Genomic DNA, 16,994 nt, shown 5'->3' with positions numbered 1-16,994 from the left:
ATTTCACCACTATTTCAATTTCACCAACTTCACCACCGTCCACCCTCAACCCTGTCTGTCCATCCCCTGCCCTCTCCCCCCGGCCACCTCGGACCCTCCCCGAGCTCGGGAGGAGGGCGGGTGTGCAGCAGGGTGCCCCTCTCCCTGGGGCGCAATCCCTGCCCAGCCCTCCAGCTTGCCCTGGCAGCCTGGCCTGCCTGTACCTCTGTGACTCTGCTCCTGTCATTTCTCAGTCCTCCCAGCCTATCACGAGGCAGCACAGGTCGCATCTGCCGATGTCCTCCTCCACTGAGAGCATCACACCTCTGCAGCACCTGACTATACACGGCACTGGCCTGCTCCGTGTCACAGGTGTGCGACCCGGCACCTCCCAGCCGCGCTCGGCAGTTTTAGATCTCCTGCAGAACTCAGCACAGTTACAATTTTCCAGGAGCACCACTTCGCAAACATTAGTGGCATCCCCAAAAGTCAGCAAGAATATTCTTAAGATTTGCGTGCTTGTAATTCTTACCGATCTTTTGAAAGGTGTTAATAAAAGAACAGCTTTTATCAGACACATCCACGTTTCCAAAACCCAAGAAGACTTCACAGTCAACCTCACACAGAAATCACCGTTTATCCTATAGAGGTAGAAACTGGAAACACCGCTGAATACTCCCCACCCTTACTGGCCATGTCTTTGCATTCACTGAAGTCGTTCCTACAGCAGACTTGGGGAAGGCCTGTATAGAAAGTTCACTCTGTCGTGAACTTGGAGGCCCATTTCTGAAAGCTCCCAGTCCCTCAGGCCATGCTCAAGCACAACTGACTTCCCACAAAAGGATTTCAGTTGCCAGTTTAATAGTTTTCCCTCAACACAAGATCATATCTTACAGACATTCCTGGGCTAACCTGAAGATCATGAGACAGACCACAGGGCATCTTAAGTACCTAGTCAGGACACAGCAACCAGGGAAAAGGCCTTCCGGCTGGACACCAGGGACATGGGAATGGGGTCTGAGGCGGAATTCTCACCTCTTCTTCCCACTCACGCTCTGAACCTGCTGGGGGACAGCCAGCTGTGGCTGGAACCACTTGTCACTGGGGAGGTGGCGGGGGCACAGGCACAGGGAAACCTCACCCCCCACCCCAAAAGTCTCGACTTTAAACCCATCAGCCCCACTGCACTTGAAGGTGATGAGCAGGACCCCTCTGTGGGAGCCTGGGAGCTTCCAGACCCGCAGCCAGGCTGCCAGCTGCCCCAGGAAGGAATGAAGGAGAACGCCGGGAGCAGAGAGGGCAGGCGGCTGTCTCCTCCAGCGCAGACGACGAGGACAAGGACGGCCAGGGCTCAGCGGGCCTGGCGCTGTGTGCTAACGGGCAGGCGAGTGTCCTGAGGGTGCAGTGCAGTCAAAGAAGCCAGGACGCCAGAACCCAAGGGTGTGGAGCCCCCTGGACTCGGAGGAGCCCGCAGAGGTTGAGAGGCGGCCGGGATGCAGGGTGGCACGGAGCACACGTTAAGACCAGTATGTTAGTTGTACAGTGAACATACCATGGAGATACAGAACAGTTCAGAAAAATGGTAGCATGTATTTTTACAGTATTTTTTTGAGCTTTGCAGGTAATGTTATTCTCTTACATGTGAGTGAGTGAAATGTAGCTGCTGTTTGGGATACCAACTATATCAAGGGCAAAGGTGGACACATGGTTGAGCTTGGGAGCATAGTCTCCCTTAAAGGCGGTGAAAGGGATGGAGAACAGCATGTGTTGTGTTTACTCATTAAATTGTATTTTCATTTCTGCCACAGAATGATTAGAAACTTGTTTTACGTGTAGTTCCCCCCTGGTGGGGCTGAGAGGCCAGGGCTTCAAGCAGGAAGGAGGCGGTGCTGGGAAGACTCCGGGTTCAGAGAGGCTGCGAAGATGAAGAACAGAAGCTTGGGGGAAGATACTGGTAATAAAAATAGTTTTAGAGCTAATCACCTGGAAATAGGATCTGGAGCTGTGGGTCTGAGCAGGGCCCTAGAGAAGCCGAGATGGGAGCCTTCAGAAGGACACTGGCTGCGTTCAGGAAGCAGCAGGAAGAGTCGAGGAAGGCCCAGGACCCTGACAGAGCCTCCCAGTCGAGGCCCAGGGAGGCGGTGGGGCAAGAGGATGGGGCAGGTAGTGAGGAAGAAACTGGAAAGGAAGGGAGGAGGAGGGCTGAGAAAAAGGCCAGAAGCTGCTTCCCATCACCTCCTGTGGGAGCACCTGGGTCCCATGGAGCTGGACACTGCCGAGTCCACCGGATGATCTGCCACCCGACTCTCACCGTTCACGTCTGAGCTGCCCTTGGAAATAACACCGCCTTGGAACGGGCTGCCCCCAAGTAGTAATAATCACTCACTTTTTTTTTTTTAATAATTTTTTAATTTAATTTTTTTGGCCACGCAACATGCTGGATCTTAGTTCCCCAGCCAAGGATCGAACCCACCCCCCTCTGCACTGGAAGGGCAGAGTCATAACCACTGGACCGCTGGTGAAGTCCCCTAAATCCACTCACTAATCACACCATGTAAACTGGAACTACACGTAAAACAAGTTTCTAATCATTCTGTGGCAGAAATGAAAATACAATTTAATGAGTAAACACAACACATGCTGTTCTCCATCCCTTTCACCGCCTTTAAGGGAGACTATGCTCCCAAGCTCAACCATGTGTCCACCTTTGCCCTTGATATAGTTGGTATCCCAAACAGCAGCTACATTTCACTCACTCACATGTAAGAGAATAACATTACCTGCAAAGCTCAAAAAAATACTGTAAAAATACATGCTACCATTTTTCTGAACTGTTCTGTATCTCCATGGTATGTTCACTGTACAACTAACATACTGGTCTTAACGTGAGGCCTTTTAGAGTATACCAAAAGCATCAAGATAAAAATTCAGATTCTAGATGGCCCACAGAGATTTTAATCCAGGAATAAAACCAATGTAGGGTTGAAGAACCTACATTTTGCTGTTGCTATTGTTGTAACACGCCACAAGGCTTGTGGGATCTTAGTTCCCTGACCAGGGATCGAACCTGAGACCTGGCAGTGAAAGTGATGAGTGCTAATCACTGGGCTCCCAGAATCTGCATCTTGAACAAGCAGCACAGCTGACGGTGGGGCTTTCCAGGTGGCTCAGTGGTAAAGGGTCCGTGTCCAACACAGGAGATGTGGGAAGACCCCCTGGAGAAGTAAATGGCAACCCACTCCAGTATTCTTGCCTGGAAAATCCCATGGACGGAGGAGCCTGGCAGGCTACAGTCCAAGGGGTTGCAAAGAGTTGGACACAACTGAGTAACTAATCACATACATACCACCAGATGATTGTGTTCATTCTAAGGCCCAATAAATATCTACTGTACCCATCACTTTTTACCAGATGAACTTTTGAAATAATTATATAAGAGCCTCAAGGTCACGTGAATAGACCCATTCTACAGGTCACTTGGAGAAAACAGATGAAAAAGCGACCTCAGTCCTGCTCATCATCTCCTCTTCTTTAAAGGCCAAAGGATATTCTGCAAAACCACCTTGTCCCTGTGAATCCTGGCGGGTAGAAGGGAGGGGAGGACGTTGCTGAGAAGGTGCTCCCTCCTCCTCAAAATCCACCACATACTTTGTTAGCTTTTCTGCCTGGGAATGAGGGACTTCAGTCTCTATGCACCTGTCTCAAAAACGATAAGGAAAGGAAAAGCGGGGTTTCCTTTCACACAACAGAATATTGGAAGAGTTAAGAGACACACAAGAAAATCTCATAAGGATATGAGTGAATGCTATAATGCTTTGAATAAATAGACCCATTTTCTCACCCCTAGCCTGGAGCTGGTAGGTGACACAAATCAGATTATGTTCCAAATTCAACAGCTGGCTCAAGCGGTCTTGTTTAGAGAAGGCACAGGTAGTTGAGTCATTTTCAGGTTTGCCCAGTGAGGATATTCTTCTTCTTAATGTTATTATTACGGTGGTAGTGATCCGTAAAGGATAACACCGGTGATGTGGGCATTTCTTCAAGTTCTGAAAAGCCTGAGCTACATACAGTCAGAGACTGACCGTCAGTCCCCGATGTCACCACACCATCAGCAAAAGCCAGGCTTCTGTGCAGATCTTCAGGCAGTACATCTCCTTCCGTCCACACGGAGACAAACGCTAGGTTTCTCAGCTAGTCTATGGTGACAATGCCTGCCTGCTAGCAATCCAGGCACAGCTGTGTCACCACCCACAGGGTGAACCACGTGGGAAATTACCTGACTGCATCACAGCGGTGCATCCCTACTAAGCATCTGACGGACATGAGACAGTTCTCCTTTCCTGCCAGACCTCGGCAGCTAAACAGAATGGCTCTCACTGGCCCACAGTAGCTATGCAGTTCCTTGTAAGCTTAAAATTTGCTTTCAATACCAACCTGGATTTTGTTTGTCTTCTAATGAGGGGAAAATGGAAACCTTAAAATGCTAATTCTGGTGATAAACCTAGCTCTATGAAACAAAGCACAATAAAAAAAAAAAAAAAACTGAAATTCTAAGTGCACCAAAAAGAGCAAAACTTCCAAGTTTTAATGGGAGGTTCGTGGTAAAGAACCCGCCTGCCAATGCAGGAGACATAAGATATGAGGGTTCAATCCCTGGGTCGGAAAGATCCCCTAGATGAGGGCATGGCAACCCATTTCACTATCCTTGCTTGGAGAATCCCATGGACAGAGGAGCCTGGTGGGCTACAGTCTACAGGGTGGCAAAGAATCAGAAATGACTGAAGCAACTTAGCACACGTGTGCACATGTGTGTCTCTTTGTGACCAGGTGGACCACCTGGACCACCAGGCTCCTCTGTCCATGAAGTTTCCCAGGCAAGAATACTGGAGTGAGTTGCCACTTCCTCCTCCAGGAGATCTTCCCAACACAGGGATGGAACCTTAATGTCTCTAGAATCTCCTGCACTGGCAAGTGGGTTCTCTACCACTGCGCCACCTGGGAAGTCCATGTGAATGAATACATCTTGGATAAACACTGGAAAGAAACGGCCAGTTCTGTAGCAAGCTGAATACTCTGTGGTTGGTCACGTTTTGGACTGATAAACAAAAACAGGGTGGAACACTAGTGAGTCTCACAATGAGTGAGTGTCTTTTAGGTGGAAAGTGTTCGCAATTGATAAGATATGACTTGTGAGGAGGAAAAGACGCCCCCCTGACTATTAGCCATTCATGGGCAGCTCTGGGCCTCTTAGTGTGGCTCGGGGAGCCGGGCCTCGAAAGCACAGGTGTGCACGTCTTGATAGACGCTGTTCCGGACTTTCCGAGGCCAAGATCATTCCAATGTGACCACCCATCCCAAGCACTTTCTGCAGAGAGGGTCACACCACAGGCTTTTAAACAAACCTGTTCTGAGTCCCAACTGCACCATGCATTAAACAATCTCTAAATCTCCATTTTGTCACCTACAAAATGGCAATTACTGTTCCCACCTCACCGTTTTGATTAATCCTACTTCTGTCATCAGGGACAACAGTTAATGAAGTACACGGGTTATTAGCAAAATGCAAACTCACATGAAGCCCACGCTCCATACATGGTAGCTATGGAGGTCAAGCTCTTAAAAGTCCGCGTGACTCAAGAAGCTTCCACAAGTTTTTAACCCTGCAGTTAAGGACCGAAGAATACGGGGAACTTCCACAGGCCCATGTCTGTCAACTCTTTCCACTCTGCCCCATCTCATTTTCCCTTAGGAGTCACTTTTAAAGGAAAATAAAAAGGAATGAAGTAAAATGAAAGCCATCAATGCACCACCTTGCCAGTCCTGACAGCAGTGGGATACCAAGGAAGCCAACCCCAGAGCCTCACGTTTCCAGGGGCAAGGAACCTTCTCATTTTCTGTTAACAGCAGCTACTCCTGTCCTAGACCCCACCCTGAATCTACTCTTATTTTAGATTCCTTCTTGTCTCCTTCTTAAGCAAAAGACAGAATCTGGGGCTAACTCCAACGTTCAGAGGCTCAAGGATCTAGAGTTACAGGTTCTGAGAACACCCTGTGCCTCTCTGGTCTACACTGGGAGGTTCGTTCACGCCAGAGCCGATGGAGTGTGCCCACAGCTTTGGAGAACTGCAGGTTTGGGGAAAAGAAGAAATGACGGGGTCTCTGGCGAGACAACCAAGGCTCAGCCAGCAGAAGGAATTCCCAAAGCCAGGAAGGGACTGCTCCCTCAAAGGCAGCATCGTCAGCACCTGGGATATCCAAGTCCCCTCTGTGCAGGGGAACAACAACTAGTTCTGTACCTGGACACAGGCACACATCTGTGAAGTATGATGGCGACTCCTGAGGCAAACCATTCAGCTGGACTCCACAGTGGGCCTCTCATGACTCAGGATTATGGGGGCTTTTTAAGTGAAAAAGAAAACCAAGGCACATGGTTTGATAAATTCAACGACCAAGAGTCAGCTATTAGTGACTTCTCAATAAATATGCCATAAGCTATACCAAGTGCCTGAAGCTGAAGCATCTCACGCCATCTTCCGCCTTAACCCTGGCTGGTGGAGACTTATTATTCCCAGTTTCATCATTCACTGAGCTGATCCGTCTGATGGCACAACTCAAGTTCTCGGCCACCATAGAATAAACCTTGCTGGAGAACAACTGCTCTCAGTGTCTTCACGGGACAGGCAGGGTATGATGCTGCAAGGCGTGGAACCCGGTCATCTTGGGAGTCAAGACATCCCAAGATATTAATATACGCTCCCTCACTCCAAGTATAGCATGCACAAAAAGAGCGAGTGTGACCAGAAAACCCTGAGCCGCCAGGAGACACAGGATTACAGGGCTTTGCTGGCATCTCTAATGCACTTTTATCTATTAAGGCAGCAGTGGTATGAGCCTGGTGATGGATCACAAATACAGATTCTGGAGACTGGTGAACTTCAAAATCCTCCTCCAGGGACTTCCCTGATGGTCCAGTGGCTAAGTCTCCATGGTCCCAAAATAGGGATCCTGGGTTCGACCGCTGGTCAGGGAACTAGATCCCACATGCTGCAACTGACAGTTCGAAAGCTGTAACTAAAGATCCCACGTGCGGCAATGAGGCTCAAAGATCCATGTACCGCAGCAAAGACCCAGCATGGCCAAATAAATAAATATTATTTTTTAAAAAAATCCTCCTCCAACATACACTAGAGTTATGTGTGCTTCTGGGCAATTTAACCTCTCAGTCCAAGCATCCAATCTGTAAAATGGGGGTAAACATTCTATTTCCTAGAGCAGTGGTCCCCAGCCTTTTTGCACCAGGGACTGGCTCCACAGAGGATAGTTTTTCCATGGGCCCTGGGCAAAGAGTGGGGGTGATGGCTCATCAGTAACGTGGGTGATGGGGAGCAACATATGAAGCTTTGCCAGCTGGCCCACTACTCACTTCCTGCTATGCGGCCCGACTCCTAACAAGCCAAGGACCAGAGGGGTTGGGGACCCCGTCCTAGAGCTGCTCTAATGAGTAAGCGAAACACTTAGCAACTGCCTATCTGACTGTGTGTGTGCACACACGCACATGCATGTTCAGTCGCGTCCAACTCTGTGACCCCATGGACTATAGCCCGCCAGGCTTCTCTGTCTATGGGATTTCCCAGGCAAGAATACTAGAGTGGGTTGCCACTTGCTCCTCCAGGGGATCTTCTCTACCCAGGAATCGAACTCATGTCTCCTGCATTGGCAGGAGGATTCTTTACCACTGCACCACTGGGGAAGCCCTACATGATTGGAAATGCTCAAAAATCAACTGCTAGTTAGTTGTTATGGTGATTAATGATATCTTTAATGCTGATGGGTTATTTCTGCACTATTTCAGTTGATCACACAGCTAACAGAGAAAATAGACAGTTTCCTAATTTAATCAAGATTTTTACATTCTCCAGATGAGTCTGCATGATTTTTCTGACAAGATCAATACACCTGCAATTGGCCAAAGCAAAATCCCAAGCACAAACAAGGTCAAGTATACAAGAATATAAAACACTGTGAGAGAGATGTTTAAAAAAGAAAAGTTCACCTTGAGGATCCAGGCTTAACAGTTACAATCCATTATTAGTCCTATCCATAAATAAAGTAATTTCTAGACCCACACACTTTAAAATACATCACAACTAAGGCATACGCTGATTGTACACCTGTGTTCCAATTGATTTTATTCTTCACCTAGTGCCAGGACAGGCCTGGCTTGGAAAATAAGGCAGACTTGTAATTCTATAAGAGGCTTCTTGCTACTTGCTGGCTTAGAATCATGGTAGAGAGGACCATTCTTTTTACATGTGTTAAAATAATATGTACTTTTGCTAATTATGTTTTAAATATCAAAGGACCAACTCTGAAGTGTTTATGGCTTCTTTCAGAAAGACAGAGAGAACAAAGTGGATTCTTTAATCATTTAAAGCAGTCTCTAACTTGCCAAAGAAAGAGGGGGAAATTAACTGAGGAACGATGTACCCTTTTATCAGATGAGCCACAAATACGGTGTAGAGACCTCTGACGTGTGAGTGGAGGATCCCAGGGAGAGTCCCTCACATGTCAGAACTGCACGCACGTCATCTCCCTGCCTTTCCCCGCACAAAGGCTTGGTGTGGCTACCCAGGCCCCATGCACAGTGGCTGCGGCTCTCTGCCCACCCCATGCTGAGGACACACAGGCTAAAGCTGGGGTGGGGGCTGGGAGTGGGGATAACATCCCCTTTATTCTTCCACTGGAGGCCACACGGCACAACCCTACATCCAGTGTCATGTACGCACCTTTAGAAAGGCAACGGTTTCTTAAACCAATATACTGTTGGTGGGAACAAGCCAGACAATGTATTTTTAAAGGTTTTTTGAAATGTTTGAAACTAACCAGGCGAAGAACTAGGGTTAGAAATAAAAACTGTTGTAGGGTCGCCAGCCAAGTCCACCTGAAGTCAGCATGCCCAGCATTTCTATACTATTTCACCACATGGGAACATTACTGCCCCTAAAGTTTAAATGTATCCAAACAATTCCAAAAGACTATTAGAGGAGAGAGCAAAACCTGCAGATGGAGCAGCCCCTACAGCTAAGGCAAGTCCCTGAAAAACCTGCAAAGGACAATCATGCCCACCTCAGAGGAGGCGGGGCGGGCCCTGGTGAAGCTGGGATGGAGTCACAGTGGTACCAAAAGGCTTGTGAGGACCGGCGTCAGGCAGAGCATCTTTGAAATGAACCCCAACCAAAGACAACGAGACTCAGGAAGGACCTCTCTGCACACCAAGACCAAAGCTGGACCTGTAACAAAAATAAACGGGTGACACTGGACTTGCAGGAGACTCGGGTTCGATCCCTGGGTCTGGAAGATCCCCTGGAGAAGGGAACGGCAAACCACTCCAGTATTCTTGCCTAGAAAATCCCATGGACAAAGGAGCCTGGTGGGCTAAATCCATGGGGTCACAAAAGAGTCAGACACAACTTAGAGACTAAACAACAATACCACTACTCTATAAACACACACATCAAATACAAACACTTCCCTCAAAAAAAAAAAAACTGTTTCAAGATAAATGTTCAGGCTTTTCATACTTTTTCTCAGAAACTTCAAAACACTTCTGGATTTATCAATTAGTACCTCTTTCCTGGTGGCTCAGATGGTAAAGAATCTGTCTGCAATGCAGGAGGCCCAGGTTGGATCCCTGAGTTGGGAAGATCCCCTGGAGAAGGAAATGGCCTTCTCATTTGCTACCAATCATGCTAGTTTGAGCAAACTCCAGGAGACGGTGAAGAACAGGGAAGCCTGGCAAGCTGCAGTCCATGGGATCGCAAAGACTTATACACGACTGAGTGACTGAACAACAATTTTTTATAATAACTGAGCAAAGTGACTTTTAAGATACATTAAACTAGTTTATACATACTCCCTCCTTCCCCACCCAGAGCAGGTTAAGTGTTCAGACCAAGGATGGTATTTCCCTCCACTAAGTACTGTATTCATTTCTACCACACCCACATATGGCTGCAACCAGCTCCTAAAATTCAACCAGAGCTAACTATGACACCCACCAGCTACTGCTGGGAGACCAAGGACCTCATCCCAATACGTAACTAGCAACACAAAGCAGCCACCAGAATGTGGAGACAGAAGAACAAAATGTGGCAAAGTCTGCTTTCTGGAGGGGTTCTCCTCTCTGAATGAGCAAGCAAAGTCCTTTTCAACAGGTAACAAGCAGAGTGCCACAGAGGAGGCAGCAACAAAGCTCCCCTCTCCGTCAGGTCTCCTGGCGGGCTCACCGTATACCTCCATCTTTGGGGGGAAGCTAGCAGACTGTTTTGGAAAGTTTTAGAATGCCGCTAGCAATGGAAAGAAGGCTGAGACAGCGGTTTCATGGTCCATTATCGGCCCCCTCAGTCACAGGCGATGAGAACCCAGGAACTTCCTCCTCAGACCTGGCCCTACCAGGTGCCCCCCACCTCAGTGAGCAGCATCACCAGCCCACCAGCCACGCCTGGAACACACCAGAACACCTACATTCCCTGACCCCTTCCTCTCCCTGAGAACAAATCTATCTTCAAGTCCAATCCAGCGAGCCTCCTAAATATTTCTCCAACCTCTCCACTTCTCCCTCCCTAGGGTCACCAGTCCAGTCCAAACCACTGCTCCTTCACCACCAGGGGGAACATCCTGAGTCTCCCTCCTCTGCCCCACCCGCCAGTTCAGCCTTCAAAACACAAGCCTGCTCATGTCAAGCACTGCTTTGCACTCATCGGTGGCTCTGTTGCTTTTTTTTTTTAATCCCAAATTCCAGATCCCGTAAGCCCCGCCCAAGCTGGCCTCTGCCTACCTCTTAGGTGTCATCTGGCCGCTCTCTGTAGACCTCAGATGTGCTGCCACCCTCCAGGTGAGCCCCCTTCTTCTACCACCACTTGGACGGCAGTGCTGAAGCCACTCCTAAGACCTAACAAGTGTTCGTCCCTCCTCCCGGCATCCAGCACAAAGCACCTACGACGCTGTGGCAGTTCTATTTCTCTTTCACATGGGTCTCCTATGTCTTCTCATGTATTATATTCCTAACTCAGGTACAGCCCAGCACCTTGTAGGTAACAGGTACCCAATAAGTACTTGAATCAATGAACAAGAAAACAGATGAAACAGAAAACCGATCACAGTTCCAGCCACCAGCCACTCAAGCTGAGCCTAGCACCTACAGCAGTAGTGAGAGGCCGAAAGGACCATGGAAGACAGCAAGCATCTCTGATGCCACGTGATCACAAGCAAACGGGCCAAGGGACCAGTCAGCCTCCTACTACCCAGTAATCCTTCTTCATTACTGTTCTATGCTATTTTCATTTTTAACAAGGTAAGTTTTTACTTTTTGAAGTAAAAACAAGACAAAACCCTCCAAAAATACTTCACTAAGAAAAACACAATCATGTTTGCAGTCACCTAACATGAGTTAAAAGATATAAGAATCTAATTATGGTAAGGAATACATGCTTCTCAAGAGAAAACAGTAATCAAATCTTGGAATAATTTTTCTGTACCTTTCTCTAGATGCGTAATCATACCTCCCCTTACCCGACCCCCCAAAAAACCTCCAAACCACTACACAGTAGAGACAAACACAATATTGTTGATTTAGGAACACCTTTAAGAGCTCTGGTAGCATGGGTTATAGGGTTTTTAAGCCAAAAGGTGCTTCAGAGTCAGATATAAGTAGGAAGAGAGCTAGACCCTTCCAGAACCAACTCTGTCATCCAGCAAGGACCAACCCAGCATCTCCCTGCAGCAGCGCCCAGCTAGGCGCCAGCAAGACAACCATGACCGAGACTGCCCAGCAGTAACCGGGTGGCCAGCCAGAGGCGGCTCCTTTAATTAATCTCTCTGGGCTTCAGTTTCTTAATCTGTAAAACGAGAAAGTTCGACTAGCTCTGCAAGGTCCTCATGCTCTAAATATCCAAAGATTCACTAATGATCACAAGACGAATTTCTACTTGACAATATCATTGTGCTTTCCTGTTTATTATTTTTATCACACAGGTGTGGTTTCATTTAAGAATTTTAATATACTGATAGAATTTAAATATAAAAGAATGGCAGTAGTGTTTTTAATTACTTTCCCCACTCTTAACTACCACCAAGATCAGCTCTGGGCTTCTGCCATAATTGCAACCCAATCTGAGTAATACCCAAATTAAATCACTACATCTTCATTTTTTTGGTAGAAAAATTAAGTGATCACTTATTCCCAATTTCTTTTATATTTTAACATCATCCATCATCTCTGAATGTCAGTTTCTTTAAAAACACAAAAAACTAAGAATTACAAAGTTTTCCAGAGAAAAAGGAAAATTTTATCGTTCCAAACCATAACGGTTTGAGAAACCTGGAAAGATACAACACAAAATTCTCAATTTCTAAAAGGGCATAAAAAGAATACCCTTTTAAAGATATACAAATGTGTCCTTGTGAATGAAAAAGACAATTAAAGAATCACATAGGGCCAGTATGTTCCTAACATCATCCCCAAATGTCCCTTCCTACCTCCAGTTAATTTAGCTATGTGATCTATCCAAGTGCTAGTTTGTTTACATCTAGAAACCATCTGAATACTGGAATTAAATCATTTTATTTCAAAGCTGAAATTTTAAGGGTCATTTTTTGAAGTCAATCATTTTTTAAATGCTCAGCCCTGACTAAGCATGTTTATTCTTGTGATGCCTTATTTATAGTAGATGTTTATAAGATGGCCATGTATGGATAATAAAAGATGAATAACTATTACCTCCAAAGTTGACCTTGAAAGTTAAACGTGGGTATCTGTGCACCTTTAAAAGGCCCTCTCCTGCTAGACAGTGAACCCTCTGAGGGAAAGCATTGCCTTTTATCTGTCTTTTTACACAGTGAAAACTCACTAGTGATTACTGAATCCAAAGTAACCAAATGAATGCTGACTGTACGACAGGCCAACTTTCTCAAGCACAGGGAATAAAATGCTTTCCATCCAGGTTTGAAATGCCTACTCTAACCTTGGCACTGAGATTGCTCTCACGGGTTACATGGCATGTATACCTAAGCACTCTATTTTCTCATAGATGAAAAATGCGTTTTTTCTTTTGACCTAATGGCTTAAAAAATATACTACAGGTAATACATTATTGACTGCATCTGTATGAAGAAAAACGTGTAACATTTCTTTGATACAGTTTTATACACATACTCCCCATGGTATTCATTTTAACTCTATACTCTGGTGGAAAAGTTCTGGAAATAGTCCTGTAAGCCAAAGTGATTAACAACTAGACCAAGTACAGGAGAATCTATGAAAGTACTGTTTCAAAACCAAGTTACAAGATCTGTTATTTTAAACTCAACTTATATATTCTCAACTTGGAGAAAACTGTTATTTTTTCCTCGAAAGAGGAAAATAATGTTTGAGTTTTTAACTATCACCATCACCTATAAACGACCTCTCTATCCTAACTTCCACCTTAAGACATAGAAAAGGAAGCAATTATTTTAACTGAGTCAAAAATAATTTCACTGATTAAACCAGTATAATTAGAGTTTGGAATTCATATACCAGTCCCTTTATTATTATTATTATTCTTTTCTTACCAAGAAACACATTTGAATCCTGAAAAACCTAGAATTCACCAAGCTTCAATTTACTGATTTGCGCAGAGGGAGGAAAAAAAAATAGAAAATATCAGCAGACTATAAATAATGAAGTCTAAAGTGCTAGAAAACAATTCTTGAGTGTTATAGTGATGAAATTCACCTGTTACAAGCCTCACAAAAATTCATTACCTCCCTTGATCTGGTTACCAAGGGGGAAGGGAAGATGTCATAATTTCACTATTTGGTGAAACAAGAAAACTTAAGTTTCTAAAATTTGCTGCAAGTCCCTTTCCACTTCCAAATTCTGTTTACTTTGTAACTTTTTTCCACAGTCCAGATTTTTCAGGAAAAAGAAACTTTTCCTGAGCAAATCTGGAAGACATAAAATGTCTCCCACTTACTAGCACCTAGAAAGGCAAACCCAGTCCTGCTCCGTGCCCCAAGCATCTAGCTTTCAGCCTCTTTATTATCATTGTCAATGAATGGGCCCCAGTCAAATGAAAGCTGCCATTTTAGGGTAAAGACTGGAGGGCTTCTGTTGTGCAACAGCAAGACAAAAACACTCCGCGACAGATGTCGCACTCCGGGGGCTGGGAGGAGGGTTCAACTTCGGAGAATCACTGCTCGAGTTATCTCTGAAATAAGAATTACCTACGATCACACGTTGCTACTACCTAAATGGAATTTTAACTGGAATAAATCGGGTTCCCATGCTGCTAAGATCACAGTCACTACCACTACGATTTTTTTTTCTTTTTGCCATCGTCAGAATAGATCTGTGAGGAAATAAAGAGAAGTTTGTTTGGTTTTGCCTTTTTTTTTTTTTTAAAACTATTTGATTATTACGTTTAGGGAGTACTCCCCCCTCCCCTTATCGGGAGAGAATTGGGGGGATGGGGGGGGGGGGGAGAGCACACACTCCACCTCTTTGAAAGGTGCTGCCCACTGCAAAGACAGCGTGAATTACAATTTTCTGAAAATAAAAATCAGGGCCTTCACATAATCCTTTAGAAATAAATGAAAATATTTAATACAGCTGCGAAATCAAGCCCAGAGGATGGACACATTTCAAGATGAGTTCTCTAAATCGACGGCGAGGTAATATACAATGGGAAACTAGAAAGTATACTTAGCAAGTGGCGAGCTGGATAGTGTATCTAATTCTAGCAATTCAAAAGCAAAGTCTCCATGTGGATTGCCACTTTTCTTTTGTCCATTGTCTGTTCAGAAGAGGGGGGAAAAAACTAGTTTAAAATCGAGGCGTGAACAATCTCTAAAAGTGACCTCCGGGAAAACCGGCCGCCCGGTAGCAGAGGCACTCCCCGCCCGGCCGCTCCCCGGGGGCGCTCACAAAGCGGGCGGCCGGCCGGGAGTTCGGGGTGCGCTCCCACGGCGCGGGGCTCCTCGAGGCGCAGCCATCCGGAGAAAGGCGGCTCGGTAATGATGGCTGCTCGGGGCCGGCGGCTCCTTCCCCGCAGCCTCCCGACCCCCCCCCCCCCACCCCCGCGCCCGGGATCGCCGCCCTGCCCCCTCCCCCGGGCGGCGCTCGCCCCGCGCCGACGCGGCCGCCCCGCACGGCAGCCCACCGGGTGCCCGCGCCCCTGCACCCCCGGCGAGCCCCGTCCCCGGTGCCGACCAAACAAACAACGCGTCCCCCGCCGCCCTCCTTCCTCTCCCCGCTGACCGCTTGGCCTCCAGCCACTTCGACCGTTCACGCTCCGAGCCGCGGATCTCTGCGGGGTCAGAGCCCATCCGAGCCACCTCAGGGGCCACCTAGTGACCTCCCCCCCCGCGGGCGCTGACCCCCGGGAGGCTCAGGGGTGGGGGAGCCGAGTTGCCTCCGGGGGCTTAAAGTCGCTATTATGCAGCCGCCGCCGCCGCCGTTGGCCCGGCCAGCTCGGCAAGGTGGGGTCCCCTCCTCGCCGCGCCGCCCCGCGCCCGCCTCGGCCCCGCTCCCTTTCTTCTCCTCCTCGCGAACTTGGGGAGCCCCGGGAGCCCCCCGGCTCCGGGCTCGCAACTCCGCGCCCGCGGCCGGCACCGGCCGGGCTCGGGACGCCCCCCGCGCCGCGTGTTCGCGCCGCCCCCGCCCCACGCGGCGCCCCGCGCACTTTCCCCGCCGCCGACCCACCTCGCCCGGTGGCCGTCCCCGCGCGGGCCGGCGGCGCCGCCGCGCCGGGAGGGACGCACTTTGTTCGCGCCGGTGCGGCCGCCGCTCCCGAAGAGCGCGGCGTGGTCGGTCCCGGGCGGGGGGCGGGGGTCGCCGCCGTCCCCGAGCCGCCGCCGCTCAGCCGCCCCGCGCCCGCGCGCCCATCGCCCACTCGCACTGGAGTTGCAGCCCAACTTTTCCTCCTTCCTTTTTCTTCCGAATGGAGCCGGCAACTCGTGCTCGGCGCCGGCGGGAGGAAACGCGCTCGCGCTCCCCCGCGCGCAGACACGCTCCCTCCTGTCCCCCGTCCCCCCCCCCCCCCCCCACGGCCGGCAGCACAACAAAAAGCCATTTACATGCGAGGAAGTGACCCTCGGCCGGACCGCGCGCCCCCGCCGCCGCCAGCCCCGCGGACGCAGGCAAAAGTTGGGGCGCCGGGCGGCGCTCGGGGCGCGGGTTCGGGCCCCGCGGCGGCGGCGCTGCGCTCCTGCGCCCGGCCCCGGCCCCCGCCCGTCCTCGCCCCTCGCCCCGCACACGCCCAACTCCTCGCTCCCAACTCCTCGCGCGGCCCCGGCCCCCGCCCGGAGCGATTTCCTGCCGCTGCCGCCCCTCCCGGAGGCGCCCGGCGAACTCTCGCGCTTACCGGGGCGGGCGGGCGGGCTCCTCCGCCGCCCGGTGCCGAGGGGGGAACAAAACGCAGAGCGGGCTCCGGAGTTGGCTCGGCGGCCGCGGCCAGGGGGCTGGATCCTCGGGCGCGGAGTTGGCCGGGGGCGAACGGGGCTCTGGCGAGTTTCAGGGTCTCCGGGTCCCCAGGCCGCCTCCTCCGCGGCGCTCCTTTGTGTAATTTCACTCGATTCAAGTTTAATCCGATAGTTTCCGAGCACGAGCGCGTCCGCACTACCGCGGCTCAACCCCCGCGCCGCCGCCGCCGCCACCGCTGCCGCCGCCGCCGCCGCCGCCGCCGCCGCGGCCCCAGCACGCCAGCGCCTGCGCGCGCCCGGCACGCCGCGCGCGCCCGAGGCCGCGGGGCCGCGCCCGCCCGCCGCCGGCTCCCTCCGCGCCGCGCCGCGCCCGCGCGCCGCCACCTGACGTCAGGCGCGCCTGGCATAATTTATGCAAGAATTCGGCCGGGGTGGCGGAGGCCGAGGGAGAGGCCGAGAGAAAGGGGGCGGCGCGGGGCTGCGGGGCCGCGGGCCGCGAGGGCGGGCCGGGCGCCACTTCCCGTCCCCGGGCGGGCGCCGGCGCTGCGGGCGGC

At 49.8% G+C, this 16,994-nt stretch overlaps 1 protein-coding gene across 3 annotated transcripts in view; it reads right to left on the bottom strand.

The window, feature by feature from the left end:
- Positions 1-16,680, bottom strand: part of CHD7 (chromodomain helicase DNA binding protein 7) — a 187,061-nt gene extending 170,381 nt beyond the window's left edge. For all 3 annotated transcript variants that reach the window (XM_061123365.1, XM_061123367.1, XM_061123368.1), the window contains exon 1: positions 16,383-16,680. The gene's annotated coding sequence lies outside the window, so the exon portion shown is untranslated. The remainder of the gene's footprint in view (positions 1-16,382) is intronic.
- Between the last annotated feature and the right edge of the window lie 314 nt (positions 16,681-16,994).

This window comes from Dama dama, chromosome 21, assembly GCF_033118175.1.
Source record: "Dama dama isolate Ldn47 chromosome 21, ASM3311817v1, whole genome shotgun sequence".
Classification (NCBI taxonomy): Eukaryota; Metazoa; Chordata; class Mammalia; order Artiodactyla; family Cervidae; genus Dama; species Dama dama.
Note: the sequence above shows the minus strand (reverse complement) of the source record. Positions and strands in the feature narration are given on the sequence as shown.